The sequence below is a fragment of the Thalassophryne amazonica genome, chromosome 4 (assembly GCF_902500255.1).
Source record: "Thalassophryne amazonica chromosome 4, fThaAma1.1, whole genome shotgun sequence".
Classification (NCBI taxonomy): domain Eukaryota; kingdom Metazoa; phylum Chordata; class Actinopteri; order Batrachoidiformes; family Batrachoididae; genus Thalassophryne; species Thalassophryne amazonica.
In genome coordinates this window covers 61,633,752-61,657,787 of record NC_047106.1, presented here as the reverse complement: position 1 = coordinate 61,657,787, position 24,036 = coordinate 61,633,752, and the positions used below count along the sequence as shown (strand labels likewise).

The 24,036-nt window shown below is 39.9% G+C and overlaps 1 protein-coding gene across 4 annotated transcripts in view; it reads right to left on the bottom strand.

Moving 5' to 3' along the window:
* b3gat1a (beta-1,3-glucuronyltransferase 1 (glucuronosyltransferase P) a) overlaps nucleotides 1–23,002 on the bottom strand; it is a 432,840-nt gene extending 409,838 nt beyond the window's left edge. For all 4 annotated transcript variants that reach the window (XM_034167983.1, XM_034167985.1, XM_034167986.1 and 1 more), the window contains exon 1: nucleotides 22,448–23,002. The gene's annotated coding sequence lies outside the window, so the exon portion shown is untranslated. The remainder of the gene's footprint in view (nucleotides 1–22,447) is intronic.
* Nucleotides 23,003–24,036: the final 1,034 nt, after the last annotated feature.

The window sequence follows — 24,036 nt, the reverse complement described above, 5'->3', positions numbered from 1 at the left end:
CTGTCAGCTGTATACTACAAAAAAAAAAAGAAAAAAAGATAAATATAATCGACTCTGTCAGGCTAGGGAAGAAAAGAAAAAAAACAGGCTCAAGAAAAAAAACAGGCTCTGCTCTAGTCAGTATCTTGCAGTGTACCATAGCATATTCAGAATCAGTGAAAGTGACGCACTGTGCAGACCTTTTAATTATGTAACATTTGGAGAAGCACCTTGCATCAAATTTCATTCAGTAGTTCGAAAGAAATCAAACTGCACTGCTTATATTACTGAAACCAATATGTTACATGATGTTTTTCTTCATGGAAAATAATAAGTGTGGAGTTTATTTTAAAATTAAGCCCTAATGTCCTGCTGACAACAGTGTTTAAATGCTTAAATCTGCAGAAAAACTCACCCTGGGTACTTGTTCAAATATCATGATAAATCTGTTGACGCAAGCTGCCAAGACTAAAGGCAGGAAGTTTGAACTCTCATTAAATCAATGTTCAGCAACCCTACCCCTGGAGAGCACCTGTCCTGCATGTTTTCCTGCATGGATGTGTCCCATTTTCGGGGCTGCATCCTTCTAAGGCTGTGTCCTACCAGTGGTGTCAAAAGTACACACATTTGTTACTTAAGTAGAAGTATAGATACTGCAGTTTAAAAACACTCTGGTAAAAGTTGAAGTATCAACTTGACCTCTTTACTCAAGTAAAAGTGAAAAAGTATGTGCTCCAAAACCTACTTAAAGTATAAAAGTATAAAGTAACCTTTAAAAAAAAAAGGTAGATGCCACTATATGAATTGAAAGCTTAATTTAAAAACTGATTCGTTCTACATGTGGCCCAAGACCCAAAACCCAAAATTACCCCCAACACCACCTGCACAAAAATGTTTCAATTCTAGAAGCTCTGAAATGCAATCTGGGACTATTCCAGACAATAAACTGCAGTGAGTGCAGCATCCATTTAGTGAAGGGGGAAAAAAAAAAACAAAAAAACACAACTTTCCTTATTCAAATTCATTCCAGTAGTATTCTGCTCTTACTAGGATGCAGCAGTTTTCTAGTTTGGCAGATAGTTCTGGAGAAAATCACTGAAGAAATTAACACAATGAAAATATGGTTTGACCGAAACAAACTCATTAAATAAGACAGGGATGAAGTGGAGGTGTAAGAATCACTAGGTGTTCACAGGAAACATTTATTTATTTATGTATGTATTTATTTACGTATGTTCATTGTTAATTGCTTTTATATTTTCTGTTGTGTTTCTATTCAGGTTCTTTTTGCCTCTTTCTCTAGAATTGTATATAATAATCATTAGATTATTAATATATAAACAAAAATAAATTTAAGAAATATTACAATTTGAAAACAAATGCACTCGAACGTGATGAGAGCTGCAACTGCATAATGCTAAGTTTTAACATTGAAAATGCCATAGACATGCTAACGCGTTAGCATCGCTCCCGTTTTTAAGTTATAAAATACATCCATCAACTGTTTCAGAAGACCATAACAGGTCGGTTTAACATAGAAAAGGTAAATAATACTCACATAAGTATGCTCTTTAGGGTTTTAACGGGGGAAAATTAAGCGAAAGAAAGAAAGAATAAACGAAGCAATGGTCGTAGCATTGCTTCAATCTGCGAACTACTGCTTCGATTGGTTCACGGTTCACAGCAAAGCCGTGCTGCAGAAAAGTTGATTACAGGCGCACATGACGTGAAATATATATATAAACATTAAACTGAAGCCAAAAGTAACGAGGCTGTTTGTTTTAAAAATGTAAGGAATAGAAAGTACAGATACTTGTGTGAAAATGTAATGAGTAGAAGTCAGAAGTAGGCAGAAAAATAAGTAATGGAGTAAAGTATAGATACCTAAAAAGTGTACTTAAGTACAGTAACAAAGTATTTGTACTTCGTTACTTGACATCTCTGTGTCCTACACAGATTTGACCTTCCCATACAGTGGAAGCTGAACCAGCAATTCTGAAATGAGACACTCTAAGCATTTTGCCTTTGCACCAATAGCTTTTCCCGCCCTACTCTGCCGCTGCTCAAGAAAATCTAGCATAGTAGTGTAACTGGTAGTCTAGTAAATATTTTAAATACTTATTTAGGATTTACTCATCAACATTACTTATTCATAAATGTACATATGGAGCTTGAAATTGTCCTTAAAATAAAGCCCAACCATTTTATCTTGGAAATAAATAAATAAGTAAATAAAATAAAATTCAATGACTTTGGATTGTTTTGGCCATGAAGGATACACCTGTTATATCTTTTTTTTTTTTTTTTTTTGTCAGAGGAAAGAAGGCTGCATTTGTGAGCCGCATTCCAATTTGGGTACCGTAGGGTGGGTGCTAAAGGGGTTTATTATATGGTACGTGATTTTGCCAACTTCTGATTGGCCCATTCGCCACTTTCTGAGCTGTACCACATGCCGAGTTGACCGCTGGTGAAGCTGAGTACACCTCGTGTGCAGCGTAGCTCTAGCCAATCAAGCGACACCTTCTATCGATAATGACCAATTAGATAACATGATACAACGCCTACTTTGGCTGTCAGTTTGTTGACAAGATTCTACATGATGCCTGTTCATTATTTCACAAAGACTATTCCTTATTAAGCCCCTTTCACACGCGTCCGCTTCAAGTTGCGTCATGCGTCGTCATGTACACAATGCAGTTAAAAACTAAGAGCACAGAAAAAACAAACGCTGCTGGCTGCAGCTGCTGCAGCAGCTCCTCAGTCTTCTCTCACAAATGTGTTTAAATACAGTCCATAAAAGTCCTGCTCACAGACTGACTGCCAGAGACAGGACATGTCCACGTTCAGTAAAAAGTCCGGACATCTCCAGTCCACTCACGGACGATTCGTTCGTGCGCGCACGTGAACAATTAAAAGAAAAAAAAAGGCTGCCTGCGCTCCTCGCTCTCCGCAAACTCTCTCATCACTGCGTTAAAGAAAGGACATAAGTCCTGCTCACAGACAATAAATGGACTGCATTTATATAGCACTTTTCCATCTGCATCAGACACTCAAAGCACTTTACAATAATGCCTCACATTCACCCTGATGTCAGGTGTGTTTATTATTATTATTTCCCCAGAGTCATTCCCTGAAAAATTGAGGGACCCAAATTGTGTATGTTACACTAAAATGGACAAACACAACTGACAAACTACAACTGAAAACTAAATTACAACTACAGAAAAATTCTGCAATAAATTCTACATACCAGTTTAGTAAATAATAACCATGGCACAAGAATAATGATAAGAGATAATGAGAATATTCCCCAACAATCGTGTCAATGTGATAGAGGCACGCAGGACTGCTCTGCATATATAGCCAGAAAACCTCACTCCTCAACGGCAAAAGACACTCTAGCAAGCGACACTAGAGCCCATAGGTTTTAGCCTTTCCTATCATAAGCTGCTTCCCATCTAGGAAATTGTGAGAACTTAGCTTCATAGTGGAGTAGAGAAGGATATTCGTTCACCAAAACAGATCAAATCTAGGCTTGCATCTCAGATGCACCTTCTGGGAATTTGTAGCTAAACTTTCAGGTCTTCTTTTAAGAAAATCCTCCTTTATACCACTTCACCATGAAGTTGTATAACTGGTGATACAAAATGCAAAATTTGCACTGTGCACACTTACTCCAATCACAGCACAGAGACTCACAACTACCACAAAAAGACTCTTAAGTTGTCACTGATGTGAAAGGCAGCAATACACGCTATTACAAAAAAAAAGAAGAAGAACAGAGGTATGTAAACTTTTGATCAGAGTCATTTTGGTAGTTTCTGTTGTCATTATGATTTAAAAAGAGTAAACACTGTTGTTTGACAATAAATGGCGTCACACAACCACTATCTGTTAGTGGAAAAAAAAAAAGAAGTTTTGTTATCATTCATATTCTCTGAAAAATGGCCAGACAAAACTTCTGCCAGGGTATGAAAACTTTTGAGCACAACCGTATGTAGCGCTTTTCCATGAGAAGCTCAAAGCACTTTACATTCATGCTTCACATTCACCCATTCACACAAACACGCTCACACCCCGATGTCAGGGTGCTGCCATGCAAGGCACTCACTACACACCGGGGCCAACTAGGGGATTAAGGACCTTGCCCAAGGGCACTTAGTGATCTTCCTCTGGCTGGGTTTTGAACCGAAAATCCTCTGATTTGAAGCCCAAAACTGAACCACTAGACCATCACCTCCCCACACAACTGACACAACTAATGGACCTAACACAACTAAAGCCATCTTGACACTTGCACGAATTTGATCCTCTCACTGGCATGCAATCTTGCGTACCAATGAGTAAACTTGTTGTAAATTATTGTAAACTGTGTATAAACTGTGCGAGGCCCTGTGCGCCAATGACACGCATTGGCACACAGTGACACGCAGTGTTTGCGAATAGGCTGACGCCGCGACAGCTAAGACCAAGCTTTACTAAATTATAAATAACTTTTGAATGATATGAGATAGAAACTTACTTTTTTTTTTTTTTTGCTGAAAAGTTAACTCCGCAGACTTTTGAGCCAGCCATCGGCCATCTTTGTACTCCTCATAGAAGCTGTGTGATGACGTGTGCAAAGTGAGTGTCCAATCAGAATTGGTTCACCGTCACATGGTTTTCCAAAATGCAATTGTAGGGCAGCTTTACCTCACGTGAAAAGCCAAAGATCATTTTCAGGAGTGATGTGTTACTAGTTGGCCCATATGAATAGCCCCCTGGCTGCTCCAATGAGTACATACTATTAGTACATACTCAGTGTGCCCTGCGCCATTATGCACAGCGATCAGTGAAACCAGGAGCACACGAAGAGCCTCTGATGACAATCTCACGTACTTAAACAAAGAGTGTGTAACTATCAGGATTGTTCCACTAGTTTGCATGTGAATGTTACTGGATAACTCTGTTGCTTTTACCATAAAGACAAAAAACGCATAGACCATTTTGTATATATATATATCAAACTAAAACTGTTATGTATTTGCAATAATCTGATAACGTACCTCGGGGACATTCTGAATGTTACTCTTTGTTTATTGTCCTTTCCTATCATAATACTGACACTTTTGCAGTTCATTTTTGCAATAGTTACATTTTAAAATGTAACGGCTTGTTATTATTATTATCATCTAGTGTGGTTTTAAGCAAATGCTTGCAGTTTACAATTGGTATGGTACGTGACAGTACTCTACCTTTATGTACACTATCGCTAGTACCGCTACTACTAAATACTGAACAATAGTCTAAATGAATTCACTGAATATAGGTGGGTAGTGATTGAAAACATATGAGGCAACCTTAGAAGGGGAGTCAATGGTGAGTTCAAGAAGTGTGGAAAATGGGACCGCAGATTGTAAATCATGACACCTTCAAAGAGAAAGTTACAGCAGAGAACTGAACTGACTGAACAGACATCAAACACACATGGATTTCACTGATTGGGGTTCCAAATCCTGTATCTGTGAACTTTGTGTCGGTCTACACTGAGTGCACACACTGTGTTGCTCTCTGTTTTGAAACCTTTGTAGCCTCATCAGAAAAGCGAGCATTTGTGCTAGATTGAAACTCTTTTTCTCACATGTACTTTTAATCTATATGCCACTGGTTTTGCGCATATGTGGGTTCAAAACCAGAGGATCCTCGCTTGAATTCCCTGTTGCTGTGAAAGGTCTAGCAAGCCAGTGGTGCATGAGATATGCTCAAGACATACGCAGACAGCCTTACAAAACAAACAGTCACTGTAAAGGTCAACTGACTGGTCAACGGGCATCAAAGTGAGCAGATGAGCATTATTCATTCATTCACTTCCTATACCTCCAATCAACGTGGTGGCTGGGGGGGGCAACACAGGGCATTAGGCAGGGTACACCCTGGACAGAATGCGTCTGTTGCAGTGGCAGGTGAGTATTATGTTATCAGAATAAGGTCATCAACTAAGCCTTATAAATAAAGGTGCACAGAGCACAGTTTTGCTTTTTTGTTTTGTTTTTACTGAACAGTAAGGCATAAAGTCTACATTAACAAAAAACAAGGGGATAACCTCAGTGCAAAGCTAAAATATTCTAATCTCACTTTGGTCTCCTTTCATTTGGTCACTTTCTCCTCAACCACTGTGGGTCTCCATATTAGCATTTGGACAATGACACACTTTTTGTCATCTTGCCTCTAGAATGTAACAGTGAAGATATGACTGAACTGTAGATTGTCCACGTTAATGTTTCACTTTAAGGGGTTCAACAAAAACATTGCATTAACCATTAAGATAGTAATTCCCAAAGCATGAGCCGTGACCCCCTGGCATGTCGTCAGTAAGGTACTGCTGGTGTGCCACAAGATTCAAATGAACGCAATGTTTGAGCCCACTGTTTGCATCAATCTGTTTTTTTTTCATATGAATCATTCTTGTTGTCTCGACATGTATGCCACCTACACAAAGAAATATATATCACTCAGAGTTAACATTCTTTATCATGCAGTGGCCCGGTTACATGGCCATGAATGAATGAATTAATTAATTAATTTATTCAGCACACAGACAAAAATGACAAATTAATCTCACAGTGAAAACAAAGAAAACAATCCAAGAAAGCGCCGATGTGACTGAAAGGGTATGGGCAGAAGCAAAAGCTTATAAACGCCCACCCCTTTAACCACAAGAATAGTAAGTAAGTCCCTTCGGCTGCTCCCTTGTTTTGTACTCGGGGTCACCACAGCAAATCCAAGGTGGATCTGAATGTTGAATTGGCACAAATTGTACTCCGGATGCCCTTCCTGACGCAACTCCACATTACATGGAGAAATGTGGTATTCCAACCGGGAACCTTCCGCACTGAAACCAAGTGCATTAACCACGTCGCTGATATATATATATATATATAGATATATATATATACACACACACACGCACACACACACCCATGATAACTGATGAAAAATTTAAAGTAATCACTAAACTAAGATTTCAAAACACAAACATGCAAACAAGAAATGGACCGTGCACAAACCCCCAAAAAACCAAAACAAAATCGATAAACCTAATTCATTATGCTCTAACAAGTAATTAAATGATTTTTGAAGAGCCTTTTGAAGCCAACCGAGTTACCAAGTGACTTTATGTTATCCGGGCACAATTTCCAAATATTAACACCTCCTTGCAAATTATGACTGGAGTCCCTCATTTTGAACAGGTCCTAGACATGTTGTGGTAAAAGGATATTTTTTACTTTAAACATAATTTGTCTTAAGCTATAGTCAATCAGGTCCCAAAATTTTAAAATGTTTAAACAGACAAACAATGGATTTGTAGGCTCATGATATGGTTTATTACTAATAATTCTTATGGCTTTCTTTTGTAGTAAGAATACTGAATTTGTATTTGTTTTGTAGGTGGTTCCCCAAACTTCAATGCAATAGGTCAGGGGTGGCCAAGTTCGGTCCTCGAGAGCCACATTCCTGACACTCTTAGTTGTCTCCCTGCTCCAACACAACTGAATCCAATGAAAGACTCGTTAGCAGACTTTTAATGAGCCTTTCATTGGATTCAGGTGTGTTAGAGCAGGGAGACAACTAAGAGTGTCAGGAATGTGGCTCTCGAGGACCAAGCTTGGCCACCCCTGCAATAGGTCATGTACAGAATTAGTAATAATACAATAACATGCTTTTGGAGGCATGCATACCGTACGACAGCAGCATGTTATTTGCATTATTATCATTTTACTGAGATACACAACATGTAACGCGTACATAAAAAGTTGGCTCACTTAACTTTTGTCGTGTTGGCTGGCGCGTGCTGCTCTCCAAATTTGGCAGTGCGTCCTCATCAAGCTGGCTGCTTTGGCTGTTGTTCATTGTCATACTATCCATGAGAAAATCTTCCAGAATATCCATATTGGGACCAACACACACTTCTCGCCTTTTTATCTTTTCCTCTGCGGACAGTTCTTGGGCTGTGCGCACTATGACGTCATTTGTTTACACACAGCGGGGGGTACAGCCAGGTAGCGTTGACGTAAATCTACGATACCATCCTAGCAATGCCTTGGTAAAGTGATAATAATGAATGATATAAGGTAACTAATGACCATTGGGGAGGAAGTATTGTGCTTTATACAAAATGGCAATGGCTTTTGACATTTTTGATTTAACATCATTTATATGTTTTCCAACTCAATTTCTCATAAATAAAGAACCCAATAAATAATAATATAATAAGCCATAATAAGCAGATAACTATTAGTAATCAGATAACTGTAATAATCTGATATGTCATGTTTACATGCACTTCAGTAATCTGATAATTGAATAAAAAAATCTGAACTTGAACCGTCTGGACTGTTCTCTGGCTGGGGTCACATCTTTGTACTCACCATGACAACAACTGATTATTATTATTATATATATTTTTAATGAGACTAAAAAGCCACCTCAGGAATGTTTAGACATTTTCAATTATATTTTCTCTTGACATCTTGATGTTGCAGAGGTTAAAATAATCTTAAAAATTGTGAGGTGCCCAAATTTGTTAATTTATTAATTATTATTTAAAAGCCATATTTCCAGCTACATGCAGAGGTGTGCCCACCTCATTCATATGTGACCAATCAGCACTTTGTGTATTGTGAGGCTGAGACCGCATCTATGAACAGTGAATGAAATGACAAACCTTCTGTTTCTAAAACTGAGATGTAGATGCTATTTGCTGATGCGTCAGACTTAGCAGAAACTATATATATACATGCTCAGAGAATGCAGTACACTAACATACAGCTGAGAAGACGCAGCGCTTCTGATGTGAGCTTTCAGACCCAGAAAAAGGTGCAGATGGCGTAACATTTGCCAACATGGAGAATAGTGGGACAATTTGACCAGTGGGCAAGGCAAAGAGGGAATTCACATCTGCAGCACAGAGTGCTAAGAATTGTGGGGTACAAACATTTTCAATTATTTTTCTCTGGGATGGTGATTTTTCTTTTAATTTCTTTCTTTCTTTTTTTTTTTTTTTTGATGACACTGGTGTATTTTAAAAGTCTGAATTTAGACACAGCCTATTTGCTCAGTGTGCCTGATGTCATGAGGGGTGTCACCACACTGTGACTGTTTCAGTCAGAACTTCCAGGCAGAGTCAAATGGATGTGGTTTGACACATGGGTGAGGATGTAGGACTGGAGCCCACACAGGCCAAGATTTTCCAATGACACTCCAGAGAGTGTGTGGTAATGAGAAGAAATCATAATTAATAATGGGCACACTCATTTCCTCACACAGCAACAACATACAAAATACAGACCTAGGCTCAGTGTATTTCAGCCTATACATGAAACTTCAAAATCACCCATATGAGACAAAGACAGAGAGACAAAGAAGTGAAGTATGTGCAAGAGTCGTTGCCTTCCCCAGGACAAGAACCCCAGTGTGATTCTAGTTAATTCCCCAGCCAAGTTTGGTACCATTTTATAGCTGTGAAGACTGAGGCCATGCAGAATATTCATCCACAATGCTTCCCAAGGAGTTCTATGGACATGTGTGTTATTTAAGACAGAGGCGTCACTTGCTGGGAAGTAAAACAGGCATCTGCTTGGGGCTTCCCAGCCAATAGGGGTCTCCCAAGGCCGAACAAAATTTATCTGATCTGATGAGACAAAGATTGAACTCTTTGTCATGAATGTCAGGAGTCATGACTGGAGGAAACCAGGCACCATCCCTACAGTGAAGCATGGTGGTGGCAGCATTGTGCTGAGGCGATGTTTTTCAGTGGCAGGAACTGGGAGACTTGTCAGGATTGAGGGAGGTCTGTGTATGGCTTCAATCTCTGAGAAACTGGGGAGAGCTAACATTTGCCATTTGGTATGCTTATGTATTTTGGGTCAAGGATAAAGGCTGCAAAAACGGAAAGTTGATAGGACTAATATTTTTTGGGAAATTAGGGATATTAGGGATTAGTGGGGATATCAGTGAACAATGGCCATTGCACTGCAATGCACTATTGGTGTTTGGGGTTTTAAATGATGTTATTGTGGTTCATCTTATTTTAACAGTGTTGTTATTGTTATTAATTCATTGTGGTTTTGTAGTTCAATTGGTTTAATCAGTTTAGTGAAGTATCATGTTGCTGTTACCATGAGTGGGAAGTGTAGTGCATTTGATATTTTCCACCACTGTCTCTGTTTGTGAGTGTGTAAAAATAGCAATATCTGCTTGAGCAGGATGCAGAAAAGACAAAAAGCTCTGGCTCAGTGTTCATTCTTCTGTGCAGCTCGCCACAATATATCAAAAGTGAAGTAGCATCTGTGTACATGTATGCACGCATGCACGCGTGTATAACTTCGATCACGGACAAAATGTAGAGAGCTGACATTTGCCATTTGGCATGCTTATGTATTTTGGCTCAAGGATGAATGATGCCAAAATGTAACACTGATTGGACTAGTATTTTTGGAGAAACTATGGATATTAGCTAACACCAGGAGGGGAGATGATGATCTAGTGGTTAAGCGTTGGGCTTGAGACCAGAGGATCCTCAGTTCATATCCCAGCCTGACTGGAAAATCACTAAGGGCCCTTGGGCAAGGTCCTTAATCCCCTAGTTGCTCCCGGTGTGTAATGGGCATGGTAGCAGCCTCACATTGGGGTGAATGTAAGGCATTAATGTGTAAACCGCTTTGAGCATCTGATGCAGATGGAAAAGCACTATATAAATGCAGTCTATTTAACACCACTGAACAATGGAATTTGATAATTACATTTGGGACTCACTCACCATTCCAGCAAGGGCCAGTAAATGGCATCTGTGTACGTGTATGCGTGTGTGTGCGTGATTTTATTTACCAAGTTCAATGTAAGTACATAATATAACTGTAAATATGTTTAAAATACATGGATGACATAAGAAAGTGAAAACACTTATTTCTATTGTGGTCCATTTAAAAATCAAATGACAAAATAGAAGTAACAATAATAATAATAATCATGTGAATATGATAACAAGAACCCAAACAATTTATAAATACATTATGACAGTAAATTAACATGAAAAAAAAAAACATAATTAACAAGAAAAAAAGGGTTGAGTTCTTCTAAAAACTGCTGAGGTCCAAGGTTCAAAAAACATTCTGGACTCACACACCGTTCCAAGTCGTTATACAAACTTTGCATAATTTTTACCACCCTTGACAAATGCCAGCTACATTTTTTATGAACACTACCTATTCTAGACCCTGTGGATCCCCACGGGCAAGACGCTAGTTTTGGAATAAGGCTGTAACATAAAAAGACGACACACTCCACAAGCCATTTGTGTTGGGGGAGGGGGGGGGGACAACGAAGACACACTCCACATGCCATTTGGGTGTGTGTTTGTGTGTGTGTGTTTGGGGGTGGGGTTCGGCACAGTCACACCTATGTGAGTTGCTAGATGACGCCACACTTGTGTTGCACTTTGACAGTTTTCACAGGTTGAATGTGATCGCCTGCTGTCTACTATTGAACCAGGTGCGAGAATAGCCACAGTGCAGTGAGCGGTGTTAGATGTCCATGTGTGACACCTGGAATTTGGCCGACACCTACCAAGAGGGGGATCACATAAGCACATGCAGGGCATTCGCTGTCTTCCGGAGGCTTGTGTGCGCGAGTGTTGTGGTGACAGGTGTACAAGGCGTTTGAGGCAGCTCTGATTTTTCACAAATGGCATGCAATTCCTCCTTTGTGCGCTAGTCAGCTTCAGTCATGTTATGTGTGAAGGGGCCCTAACATATACCATAAGAACAACCGCAATTATTATTATTATTATTATTATTAATAATAATAATAATAATAATAATAATAATGCCCTGCGATAGACTGGTGTCCTGTCCAGGGTGTACCCTGCCTCACGCCCTATGACTGCTGGGATAGGCTAAAGCTCCCCCTCCCCCCCGTGACCCTTAATTGGAGTAACAAAGTATAAAAAATGAATGAATGAAAGAAAAATAATAATACTGTATTTTCCAGAGTATAAGTCATGTTTTTTATTAGTTTGGGAGGCCCTGTGACTTATACTCCGGTTTGTTTTTAATAATAGTAATGAAATGACTATTTATATCAAACTTTCCCAAGAATCAAAGCAGTAAACAAAATAAACTACAATAATAAAAGAATAAATGCCCGTAATAAAAAAAACAAAACACTACAATAATGCAGAAAAAATAGCTCATAACACATGGACTTATAGTCCAATCCGACGTATACTCCAGAAAATATGGGTAATACAAGCAAAGTGCCATGCAGCGGTGCAAAGCTTGCTCTATGGTACAGGGAGTCCCAAACAGGAAGTGCCAAATTTTGAGTCCATAGCAAAACAGGAAATGCAAAATGCTGAACACTTCCTGGCATGGGTGGAGCTAGAGCAGAGGCCAGGGTTACACTGGACTCCCCTAAAATCTTATTGGACACAGATGATTGACATGTCATGGCACCGCATGTCTGGTTGAAAAGCGCTGCATTTTGAAATCAGTGAGTCACATTGACTGCTAGGTTCCTCCTGTCCAGTAGTTGGTGCTGTGTAACACAAAAAGTTTTAATCCACCTTAGTAGAAGAAGAAAAATGTTTGCCTCAGATTTGAACTGAACATGTTGTTTGAACCATGGACTAATAATGACACCAATGTTATATTGGTGAGCAACGACCGTATTTTATGCCAGAACTGAGGTCCAGGTTGTTAAAAGCGACATATCTCCTTTAATTCGGGTTGTCTTATATATGGATTTGTCTCCAGTGATTTTTAAACGAGGAGGCAGCTGTTGATTAAATAACCTCTTAATTTTCCTGTCTGAAGGACTTAAATAACCTCTTAATTTTGCTCTCTGAGTGACACCAGGATGATACATTTCACTTAAAAATACACATGCCAGAGTGTTTCTCAACTGTACTCAAAAGTATTGGAACACTTGGCATTTGACACATTTTAATTTGTTTATACCATTTCAAATACAAATAAATAAATAAATCTAAAGTTATCATCCTTAAAGTCAAACTGAAAGCAAATGACTACAACTTGATATAAATTAAATTAAAATATAAAATCCAGCTTCCTGATGAAGTGGTGTAGAGGAGGATTTTTTTAAAAACATCTGAACACTCAGCTACAATTTGCCAGAAAGTATATCTGAGATGAAAGCCTAGATCTGATGTTTTGGTGAACGAAACTTTTGTATTTCTTCAAAATTGATGTAAATAAAGTCCAAGACATATTCAGTGACTTGGAAATGTTCATGTTCCATCCCCAGACTTGTCTGCAGAAAACTGTGATTATTATTTACAGGTATTTACAGGTATTATCAAGTTTTAGAGATTTGCTTTCAGTTTAAGTTTGAGGAAGATGCGTAATTTCAGAAATTTTATTCTTTATATTTTTTCTATTTCTTGTATTTGAAATAGCATAAACAAATTAAAATTTGTAAAATACCAAGTGTTCCAATACTTTTGGAGGGCACTGTATCCTAACGTTATGATGAGTACAAAATGGTGGTATTATTACTTTTATGTTTGTGGCCCCTTCACACATAGTGTGAAGTTTGGACAGCGTTTGGACAAAAACTGTGAAACAGTGCGAAACATTTCAACATTAGCGCAGGAAACATCACGCCGATGGGCAGGCGTGCACGAACCTGGTGCAAGAGTTCGTGCACGCATCGGTGTCCGTCAAGCAGGAACAGTGAGTGTAAGTGACTTTGCACTGACAATTGCAATGTCATGCAATTGTCAGCGCAGCGTTTAAGTATTTTGATTGAAAGGACTCCTGCAAAGACAACAGTTCTGTTGCCTGTTTAAAAGTAATGTTTCGTTGATGTTGATGTTTCGTTGAAAGTCTGAAAGGGTGATGTTTTGTGTATTGGTACTCAGTCAGTCCTTTTGATGCAATTTAGTTCCTCATTTTTTTAAAGAGTGGCATAACTGTAACAAATTTGCTCATCTTCTTGCACAGTAGCATTAATGTAACACTGAATCACTTTCCTTTGACACTCTACAGTGAATATTTCTTCGTTCAAATAAACCATTCTAAATGTTTTATGGTCTCCATTCACTTTAAGCAAATAGGTTAACTTTATTAAAATTATGCAAGTGGCAAAGTAGTACAGAACTCAAGTAAAGGCTTTTGAATGATGGGATAACAAGGCAAGAGTTGCACTTATAATGGTGCTCAACACTGGTTAGAGGCCCTTACAGACTCAAGATTCTAATCACAATTAACCACTAAACACCATTTGACCAGAAGTGATAGTTTGCCTTCCTTATAAGCTGTTTGAATATGATGAGTTACACGATAAATTTATTGTATTTGAGTTATTGCATTAACAATCTGGACATGATGAACTCATTTTCTCTATTAACTCACTGCATTGTCCAAAGCAATGAGTTAATATCCAGTGAATACAGAAAATATGAAATATATACATCTCATAGATAGATAGACAGATAGATAGATTTTATCCCATGGAAACAAATGAAGCATGCGAGTTGTCATTTGGTGTGGAGGTGTAGGGAATCTTTTTGCACATGCGTGAACTTTTTCCCTCACACAGAGCACATCAGTTGCTAGCAGTCACTCTGAAGGCACCTTGACAGTTGCACAAATTTGATGCCAGCACTGCCGCACAATTCATTGTGCCATTGCATCCCGCTTTGTCCAGCTTGTCACCACGCTATATAAAATAAAGCCTGTGCCATATCATTTCGTAGCTGATGACGCATTTGCTCTCAGAACTTGGCTGATGAAACCATTCTCACATCGCTCCAAGAATCACAGAGAAATTATCTACAGCTGCAGGTTTTCTTGTGCTCGCCGTGTGGCGGAGGAGGCATTTGGAATCTTGTCTCAAAGGTAATTACTGTATTTATATTGTAATGGACTGGTAAAACAGTTACACTTTCATTCCTTCTTATGAGTTACATAATGTATGTGTAAAGTTATGTTTATTATAAATGTAACATCTCTTCATAATCTAATATGAGGTTCAGATGCCCTGCGCACAATGATATGCATTGGCACGCATTGACATGCAGTGACACTCAGTGTTTGCAAATAGGCTGCACAATGTTCATGATTATTTAGGCTCTGCTCTTTTCTCTGCCCCTGTCCAAGGCACTGTCTACATCTGGAGTTGGTCCCCGGGTGCTGGACTGTGGCTGCCCACCGCTCCTAGTGGTTGGAATGTGTCTAACTGTAATTAGGATGGGTTAAATGCAGAGGACAAGTTATAAACGCAACACTTTTGATTTTGCTCCCATTTTGTATGAGATGAACTCAAAGATCTAAAACTTTTTCCACATACACAATATCACCATTTCCCTCAAATATTGTTCACAAACCAGTCTAAATCTGTGATAGTGAGCACTTCTCCTTTGCTGAGATAATCCATCCCACCTCACAGGTGTGCCATATCAAGATGCTGATTAGACACCATGATTAGTGCACAGGTGTGCCTTAGACTGTCCACAATAAAAGGCCACTCTGAAAGGTGCAGTTTTATCACACAGCACAATGCCACAGATGTCGCAAGATTTGAGGGAGCGTGCAATTGGCATGCTGACAGCAGGAATGTCAACCAGAGCTGTTGCTCGTGTACTGAATGTTCATTTCTCTACCATAAGCCGTCTCCAAAGGCGTTTCAGAGAATTTGGCAGTACATCCAACCAGCCTCACAACCGCAGACCACGTGTAACCACACCAGCCCAGGACCTCCACATCCAGCATGTTCACCTCCAAGATCGTCTGAGACCAGCCACTCGGACAGCTGCTGAAACAATCGGTTTGCATAACCAAAGAATTTCTGCACAAACTGTCAGAAACCGTCGCAGGGAAGCTCATCTGCATGCTCGTCGTCCTCATCGGGGTCTCGACTTGACTCCAGTTTGTCATCGTAACCGACTTGAGTGGGCAAATGCTCACATTCGCTGGTGTTTGGCATGTTGGAGAGGTGTTCTCTTCACGGATGTATCCCGGTTCACACTGTTCAGGGCAGATGGCAGACAGCGTGTGCGGCGTTGTGTGGGTGAGCGGTTTTCTGATGTCAATGTTGTGGATCGAGTGGCCCATGGTGGCGGTGGGGTTATGGTATGGGCAGGTGTCTGTTATGGATGAAGAACACGGGTGCATTTTATTCAATCAATCAATCAATCAATTTTTTATATAGCGCCAAATCACAACAAACAGTTGCCCCAAGGCGCTTTATATTGTAAGGCAAGGCCATACAATAATTATGTAAAACCCCAACGGTCAAAACGACCCCCTGTGAGCAAGCACTTGGCTACAGTGGGAAGGAAAAACTCCCTTTTAACAGGAAGAAACCTCCAGCAGAACCAGGCTCAGGGAGGGGCAGTCTTCTGCTGGGACTGGTTGGGGCTGAGGGAGAGAACCAGGAAAAAGACATGCTGTGGAGGGGAGCAGAGATCGATCACTAATGATTAAATGCAGAGTGGTGCATACAGAGCAAAAAGAGAAAGAAACAGTGCATCATGGGAACCCCCCAGCAGTCTACGTCTATAGCAGCATAACTAAGGGATGGTTCAGGGTCACCTGATCCAGCCCTAACTATAAGCTTTAGCAAAAAGGAACGTTTTAAGCCTAATCTTAAAAGTAGAGAGGGTGTCTGTCTCCCTGATCTGAATTGGGAGCTGGTTCCACAGGAGAGGAGCCTGAAAGCTGAAGGCTCTGCCTCCCATTCTACTCTTACAAACCCTAGGAACTACAAGTAAGCCTGCAGTCTGAGAGCGAAGCGCTCTATTGGGGTGATATGGTACTACGAGGTCCCTAAGATAAGATGGGACCTGATTATTCAAATCCTTATAAGTAAGAAGAAGAATTTTAAATTCTATTCTAGAATTAACAGGAAGCCAATGAAGAGAGGCCAATATGGGTGAGATATGCTCTCTCCTTCTAGTCCCCGTTAGTACTCTAGCTGCAGCATTTTGAATTAACTGAAGGCTTTTTAGGGAACTTTTAGGACAACCTGATAATAATGAATTACAATAGTCCAGCCTAGAGGAAATAAATGCATGACTTAGTTTTTCAGCATTTTATTGATGGTATTTTGAATGCACAGAGATACCGTGATGAGATCCTGAGGCCCATTGTTGTGCCATACATCCAAGAACATCACCTCATGTTGCAGCAGGATAATGCACGGCCCCATGTTGCAAGGATCTGTACACAATTCTTGGAAGGTGAAAATGTCCCAGTTCTTGCATGGCCTGCATACTCACCGGACATGTCACCCACTGAGCATGTTTGGGATGCTCTGGACCGGCGTATACGACAGCGTGTACCAGTTCCTGCCAATATCCAGCAACTTCGCACAGCCATTGAAGAGGAGTGGACTAACATTCCACAGGCCACAACCGACAACCTGATCAACTCTATGCGAAGGAGATGTGTTGAACTGCATGAGGCAAATGGTGGTCACACCAGATACTGACTGGTATCCCCCCCAATAAAACAAAACTGCACCTTTCAGAGTGGCCTTTTATTGTGGGCAGTCTAAGGCACACCTGTGCGCTAATCATGGTGTCTAATCAGCATCCTGATATGGCACACCTGTGAGGTGGGATGGATTATCTCAGCAAAGGAGAAGTGCTCACTATCACAGATTTAGACTGGTTTGTGAACAATATTTGAGGGAAATGGTGATATTGTGTATGTGGAAAAAGTTTTAGATCTTTGAGTTCATCTCATACAAAATGGGAGCAAAACCAAAAGTGTTGCGTTTATATTTTTGTTCAGTATATATATATATATATATATATATATATATATATATATATATATATATGTGTGTATGTATGTATGTGCAATGACACTAAATGCTCTATTCTATTCTATTCTATTCTACTATTTTATGCAAGTGGCACAAAATTTATGCAGCCGCACACATTTCATGTACAGTTTACAACAGTTTATGATGTGTTTACTCATTGGTACGCAAGGTTGCGTGTCAGTGCAGGGATCAAATTTGTGCAAGTGTCAAAGTGGATTTAGAGTGAACACATACTGAGCACCACTCTGATTCTCATTTGCTATAACATAACAGAATGACTTGAGCAAATATTGAATCAAATTTTACCAAAAATGTGGTGACACCCAAGCAAAAACCATTTGCAAAATTCAGTAGGCATTTGGTGATGATGTTTTCAGCATAACACAAATAACAGAGTGGTATAACTGCGTCAGAAAAGCGTGCATATCCGTGGAGACCAAACCATGCCCATAAGCCGAAATGACCAAGTGATTGACAGAATACGGACTTTGGCCATGGATGATGTCGTGTTACCAATCAAGAACTTGCAGATAAGGTGGGAATAAGTACAGGTTCACTACATTCCATTATGACAGAGGATTTGGATATGTGGAGAATGTTAGCAAAATTTGTGCCAAAGCTGCTGATGGTGGAGCAGATGCAACTGAGTCTGGAAGTCTCACAGGACATGCTGGAATGCACAAACAGTGACCTTCACTTTCTGAACACTGTCATCACTGGTGATGAGAGATCGTTTACAGGTACTACTCGGAAACCAAATTCAATCACTGCAATGGTAACATCCAATATCACCAAGGGAAAAGAAACCATGGCAGGTGCACAACAATGTCAACGTCTTGTTGACCATTTTCTGATTCCCACATGATATTGCATGTCACCGTTGTGCTGTTGTGTGCCATAAATAACTGGGCAGTGAAAAGTTTGCAGCTCCATCATGACAATACATGTGCTCATTCTGCTAAGATGATTCAGGCTTTCTGAGCCAAACACAATATTCCTGTGATACATCAGGCTTCCTCCTCCCCTGACATGTTTCTCTCTGATTTCTGGCTGTTCTCCAAGCTCACAATGATGCTGAAACTGACTCAGTTTGAGTTGCAAGAAGACATCAATGATAAACATAATGACCCACCTGGACAACATTCTAAAAGAGACCTTCCAGAAATCCTTCCAACAATGGCAGAACTGTTCAGTCCCAAGGAGACTAGTTACTAGGCGATTAGGATTTCAGACCCCCAGGTGAGAAATTTTATTGTTTGTGGTCAAAGGTTGGGTACTTTTTGTATGCAACTTTTTGTATACAGTGAGTAAAATAAGTATTTGAACACCCTGCGGTTTTGCTAGTTCTCCCACTTAGAAATCATGGAGGGGTCTGAAATTTCCATCTTAGGTGCATGTCCACTGTGAGAGACATAACCTAAAAAAAAAAAAAAAAAAAAAAATCCGGAAATCACAATGTATGATTTTTTAAATAATTTATTTGTATGTTACTGCTGCAAATAAGTATTTGACCCCCTACCAACCAGCAATAATTCTGGCTCAAACAGACCTGTTAATTTTTCTTTAAGAAGCCCTCTTATTCTGCACTCTTTACCTGTATTAATTGCACCTGTTTGAACTTGTTACCTGTATAAAAGGCACACACTCAATCAATCACACTCCAACCTGTTCACCATTGCCAAGACCAAAGAGCTGTCTAACGACACCAGGGACAAAACTGTAGACCTGCACAAGGCTGGGATGGACTACAGGACAACAGGCAAGCAGCTTGGTAGAAGACAACAACCGTTATGATTATTTATTAGAAAGTGGAAGAAACACAAGATGACTGTCAATCTCCCTCGGTCTGGGATTCCATGCAAGATCTCACTTTGTGGGGTAAGGATGATTCTAAGAAAGGTCAGAACTATACAGGAGGACCTGGTTAATGACCTGAAGAGAGCTGGAATCACAGTCACAAAGATTACATTAGTAACACATGATGCTGTCATGGTTTAAAATCCTGCAAGGCAGCAAGGTCCCCCTGATCAAGCCAACACATGTCCAGACCCGTTTGAAGTTCACCAGTGACCATCTGGATGATCCAGAGGAGGCATGGGAGAAGGTCATTGGTCAGATGAGACCAGAATAGAGCTTTTTGGAATCAACTCCACTTACCATGTTTAGAGGATGAGAACAACCCCAAGAAAACCATCCCAACCGTGAAGCATGGGGGTGGAAACATCATACTCTGGGGGTGCTCTTCTGCAAAGGTGACAGGATGACTGCAGCGTATTGAAGGGAGGATGGATGGGGTCATGTATTGCGAGATTTTGGCAAACAACCTCCTTCCCTCAGTAAGAGCACTGAAGATGGATCATGGCTGGGTCTTCCAGCATGACAATGACCCCAAACACACAGCCAGGGCAACTAAGGAGGGGCTCCGTAAGAAGCATTTCAAGGTCCTGGAGTGGCCTGGCCAGTCTCCAGACCTGAACTCAATAGAAAATCTTTGGAGGGAGCTGAAACTCCAAACCTGAAAGATATGGAGACGATCTGTATGGAGGAGTGGACCAAAATCCCTGCTGCAGTGTGGTGAAAAACTGTGGTGTTTCAGTGGTGAAAAACTACAAGAAACGTTTGAGCTCTGTAATTGCAAACAAAGGCTACTGTACCAAATATTAACATTGATTTTCACAGGTGTTCAAATACTTATTTGCAGCAATAACATACAAATAAATTATTTAAAAAATCATATTTTTTTTTTATTATGTTTCTCACAGTGGAAATGCACCTAATATGAAAATTTCAGACCCCTCCATGATTTCTAAGTGGGAGAACTTGCAAAATCGCAGGGTGTTCAAATACTTATTTTTCTCACTGTAAATATATATATATATATATATATATATATATATATATATATATATATATATATACTTAAGCCACTTACTTAAGGCTTGGCTGCAAGGAAAACCTGCACACTCTCTGTGCTTTCTGGAATAGTTTGGACACCACTGACCTACAACATGATCTTGCTGCAGATAGTGTCTCTGTGCATCGTTCAACTATACAGTGCTCTTTGCACAAAGAGATGCTGTATGATGCTAGAATGCAGAGGAAACTTTTTCTGCGTACATGCCACAGAGTCGCTTCAGGTATGCTAAAGCACATGTGGACAAGCCAGCTTCATTTTGGACTATGTGCTGTGGACTGATGAAACTAAAATTGAGTTATTTGGACATAACAAGGGGCGGTATACATGGCTGAAAAGGAACACAGCATTCCAAGAAAAATGCTTGCTACCTACAGTAAAATTTGGAGGTGGTTCCATCATGCTGTGTGACTGTGTGGCCAGTGCAGGTACTGGGAATCTTGTTAAAGTTGAGGATCACATGGATTCCAGTCAACAGCACCAGATTCTTGAGAACAATGTTCAAGAATCAGTGACATAGTTGAAGTTGTGCCGGGGCTGGATCTTTCAACAAGACAACGACCCTAAACACTGCTCAAAATCTACTGAAGCATTCATGCAGAGGAACAAGTACAACCTTCTGGAATGGCCATCTCAGTCCCCAGATCTGAATATTATTGAAAATCTGTGGTGTGATTTTAAGCGATCTGTCCAATCGCGGAAACCAACAATCCTGAGATGTTTTGTAAAGAAGAATGGTCCAAAATGCCTTCAACCAGAATCCAGACTCTCATTGGAAGCTAGGAAGCATTTAGAGGCTGTTATTTCTACAAAAGGAGGATCTACTAAATATTGATGGATTTTTTTTTTTTTCTGTTGGGGTGCCCAAATTTATGCACCTGCCTAATTTTGTTTAAAGAATTATTGCACACTTTCTGTAAATCCTATAAACTTCATTTAACTTCTCAAATATCGCTGTGTTTGTCTGCTATATGATATATTTAACTGAAATTTCTGATCCAGACAACCAGTGATTTATAAAGGAAAATCATGGAAATCATCAGGGGTGCCCAAACTTTTACATACAACCAATATATGTATATATATAATATATATGTAGTGTGTGCAATTGGAATACTTTGGATTGTACTTCAAAATTACTGAGAATGATGTACACTGAAAATGGTGGCAACCACAAATATTTGTTTTAGATGTCATAAAACATACATAAAACTTAAAATCACTTACACACGTGCGCGCACATACAGCCACATCTTTTCTCAAAGAGCTGAGGTGTCTGTGATTGGTGCCAGAAATGAGCCACTTAACTTCAGCTCAATGGCTCATTTTTCTAACTCCAGTGCTCCTTCATTTTCACTTCTTTGGACAAGATATTATTTGTTCCTCTGGGTCACTGGTCACAGTGCAGAAAACAAGTGTACTTTTGATACTTCATTTCTTTCAGACTACTTTCTATTTTTTTTTTATTATATACCTATATTATTATTATTATTGAAAAAGCAGAATGACGTTGTGACTCTGGGCACGTCTTGTCCTCAGACAGCACCTCTGGACTGTATGTCTGCACCTTAAACGTGCATCGCAGCATCTCTCCAACCAACAAACTACTTCCACCGCGCAGCAAACATCAGCATGGAAACCGGTTCACCACCATCATCACCCTGCATCAGCATGCGTTCAGCTGTAAGGCAGCAAAATCCACACTCTTTCTTTCTGTTTCTTTACCTCCTTGAGGCTTCAGTGTGACTGTGTCCCGGCGCACGCTGCAGAAGGACTCATTTTAAGATCCTGCTTTTTTTTTTTTTTTTTTTTGCTGTCCCCCTTCTTCTTCTCTTTGTCCCTTGTGGAAAGGCAGGCTGTATTCAGAGCATCCGTTCCTTTTATTCTGTCATGCCCGCTGACCCTCGCCTTCAAGCCTCGGATGTTGGAGATTATAAGAAAAAGAAAGCAAAGAATGAAAAAAAAAGCTCCGGATCGAGAGGGTTTTATTGTCCTCTCATCCTTCTCTCTCTCTCTGTCTCTTGCGCTCTAACGCGAGACGTCGGAGTGCAGTGATGCTTTTGGGCACCGTGACTCTTCACCTCGTTTTTGCTCTCCTCCTCTCTCTCTCTCCCTGTCTGTCTCGTCCTGTCTTTGCGTCCTCTGTTCCTGTGCGCGTCCCTCCGCGTTCCGCGGTGCGCTCACGAGTCGATCTGTCGTGACGCGCGAGCTGTGCATGCCGCGCGCAGGCATCTGTGAATGTGCTTATGTTGGGGGACGAAAGTAGCCCCGTAGCCGAGATTGAGACCCCCTCACCCACCCCCACCTCCGTTTGCAGAGATGGGCTTTCAAATGGCATGTACCATTAAAGCTGGGAGCAGGGTGGGCTGCAGCACTGACAGCACGCGCGGGGAGGACAAGGGGACATGGGGAGTGGAGAGCAAATAAGCAAAGAGGGAGCTGCAAAAGGACAAAGATGTAGTCATAGGAAGGAACAGAAAAAAAAAACATAGTGAATAGGTTGTATTTGTTCCCTAATGCTCACATGCAACCTTTGATTTTTTTCTAACATCCTTTTGACATGTACAATCACACCTAAAAGGGACAAATTCTACTAAATTCTAGTCACATACAATCAGTTGGTGTTATTTTATTTTCACTTTTGGCTTTTCTAGTCTATTATTTTTGCTGTTCATTTCGTTATCTCAAGTTTCAAAGGACCACAATGGAAATAAGTGTATTTGTCACTTTCTTGTGTTACCCTTTTGATTTTTAATGGACATATACAATGTATCATTGAATTTTGCTAATTAAAATCAATCACTCTCCTATTTTACTCTTTACTCTTTAGATATATACCTTTGTATACTGACATAGTTCCACCTTAGAATTGGAATATAATATATAAGATATACCTTACTGAATTTTCATGATACATTTCATATGATATGACACGGAAAGTTAAGTAGCTACGGTATTTTGTGCACATTCCAACCAGTTTCCTCACATATGCACAATGCATTTTCACATTTACTGTACAGAAGTGTATGTTTGTGTTTGGATTTAAAGGTGTACCTCCTGATTTTTTTTTTAAGAAAGAATTTTCTTTGGCACCAGTATCATTTTATTCCTTAGCTTTTAAATAAGGGATCCATAATATGATATTACCAAAATGATTAAAATTCACACCGTCTGGAAAAAAAAAAAAAAAAAAAATTTCTTCCGCTGAAGGGAAAAAATTCCATTGATCAGACAGTCATGAACAACATTTGATAGTAACTTTAGATCATGTGAGGGCTTCCCCCGACTTGCAGGAAGGATGCTGGGAAGCACAC